General features: G+C 39.2%; 1 protein-coding gene across 1 annotated transcript in view; it reads right to left on the reverse strand.

Annotated features, from left to right (window-relative positions):
- Positions 1-2,500, reverse strand: part of LOC144976670 (ATP-dependent DNA helicase Q4-like) — a gene marked incomplete in the record, with an annotated part of 482,011 nt that overhangs the window by 453,741 nt on the left and 25,770 nt on the right.

The raw sequence follows: 2,500 nt of genomic DNA on the forward strand, positions 1-2,500 counted from the left end.
TCATCATTATCATCATCATCATCATCATCATCATCATAATCAATATCATCATCATCATCATCATCATCATCATCATCATCATCATCATCATCATCATCATCATTATCGTCATCATCATCATCATCATCATCATCATCATAATCAATATCATCGTCATCATCATCATCATCATCATCATCATCATCATCATCATCATCGTCGTCGTCGTCACCATCGCTATCATGACCAAAACAAAGCGGTGGTGGTGGTGGTGGTAGTTGTAGTTGTAGTAGAGAAGGATGGAGGGGAGGAGAATGAGAAGTAATAGAACTATCAAAAATAGAATGAAAGAAGAAATATATGTACTCGTATGATGAGATAGGTGATTGCTGCCATCCCCAATGAAAGCAACAGCCTAGAGAAGGCAACTGGAACATTTCCAATGGCGACAGCAGCCCTCATAGGGAATACATGGGAGTGGTTGGAGAAGTGTTAATCAATCATGACGGCTGATAAAATGGGTAAGGGCGATAACACCAAATATCATAACATATCGTGTGTGCAATTTTATTTTATTGGGTTATGTTCCTTTATTTATTTGGATATTATAGATAGTTCGAAGATGACGTCAATCAGGTCTTTGTTATTGTTTTTTGCCATCCGCGTTTATGAGTAATGCTCACTGAACTGTAATAACCCGACTATAAACGTTCATGGATACACACAGTTTTGTGTGTTGGTCCGTTATACTTCCGGATGGCAATGTTATGAGCTTCTTAGCCAAGCGCATACTATCTATAGGCGTACTGTCTTATTCGTTCTGAATGAAGCCCAAGGCCAAACGAAGACCGAGTAATCCTATTTATTTATGATTATTATTCATCGTATGCGCGTTATGCAAGGGGGGGGGCTGACTTTCATCTCAAATATTCCCTGTCTCTTTCCAAATGGATGTGAAGTAGATAATATAAAATGAATCAACCACCCGCCCCCGCCCCCCCCCCCCCCCCCCCCCCCCCCCCCTTTTAACCAGTTAACTGCCGTACTCTGGAAAACCAGGCATTTTTTTTTTTCAAAAACTGGCCAAAAAAACTCGTCATTCAAAAAGCAATGGATTTAAATGACCCTTATCTTGAATACAATAAATCTCAAACCTGGGACTTTTCGGAGTCCCAGGTTTGAGATTGTTTGCCTAGATGAGGGTCATTTAAATCGGCCAATATTTAAAGGAAGAGTTTTATGGTCAAATTTCTAAACATTGATTTCCGGAGTACGACAGTTAACTGGTAAAGCCCGCCTTGACCGACGCCATTACCAGGCGTGATCTAACAGACAATCTTTGTTGTGACAGGGGGTTGAGGCGTTAACTTATAGATAGTATGCGCTTGGCTAAGAAGCTCACAACATTGCCATCCGGAAGTATACCGGCCCAACACACAAAACAGTGTGTAACCATGAACGTTTATAGTCAGTTTAATACAGTTTAGTGAGAATTACTCATAAACGCGGATGGCAAAATACAATAACAAAGACCCGAGTTACGTCATCTTCATTCTATCTATAGACTGACACTGAAATCCAAAAGGACTGGCAGTTTGACGTCATTATTTGTTTTTTGCACCGCCTAGTGAGTTGTCGTTAGTAGAGCTCATGGAAACAAGTTATTTCATTGGTTGAACTATTGAATACAACTCACGATTTGTTTTCTTTTGTGGCAAAAGACTGGCATTTTGAAGTCATTTTTTGGTCAGTGTCAGGCCATAACTTTACGAAGGCCATGGTATCAGGCCATAACTTTACGAAGGCCACGCTGACATTGACCAAAAAATTACGTCAAAATGCCAGTCTTTGGCCACAAAAGAAAACAAATCTTGAGTTGAATTCAATAGTTCAACCAATGGGACCACTTGTTTCCACAAGCACTACTAACGACAACTCACTGGCTGGTGCAAAAAAAAAAAAACAACAAATAATGACGTCAAAATGCCAGTCAGGCTATAGATAGTATGCACTTGGCTAAAACTATGTGTAACCATGATCGTCTATAGATAGTTCGAAGATGACGTCACTCAGGTCTTTGTTATTGTTTTTTGCCATCCGCGTTTATGAGTAATACTCACTGAACTGTATTAACCTGACTATAAACGCTCATGGATACACACAGTTTTGTGTGTTCGTCCGTTATACTTCCGGCTGGCAATGTTATGAGCTTCTTACCCAAGCGCATACTATCTATAGTCTGGTTAATACAGTTTAGTGAGAATTACTCATAAACGTGGATGGCAAAAACCAATAACAAAGACCTGAGTGACGTCAACTTCATTCTATCTATTTGAAAAAGTGTTCACAGCTTTTTAAATATCTTATATCACGATTGGTCATTCGATTCAGCTTGACACATGGGTATGTTTATAATTTTTGTTAACAAAGCAGCGTGTTTAAATTTGTTAAGAAATATCCAATAGTTGGACAGCAACAAATCATGTGATTGATGACCTGGTTGGACGAAAACATGATTATA

This window comes from Berghia stephanieae, chromosome 7, assembly GCF_034508935.2.
Source record: "Berghia stephanieae isolate SIO BIC M18660-M18661 chromosome 7, UCSD_Bste_1.3, whole genome shotgun sequence".
In the NCBI taxonomy this organism is placed as follows: Eukaryota; Metazoa; Mollusca; class Gastropoda; order Nudibranchia; family Aeolidiidae; genus Berghia; species Berghia stephanieae.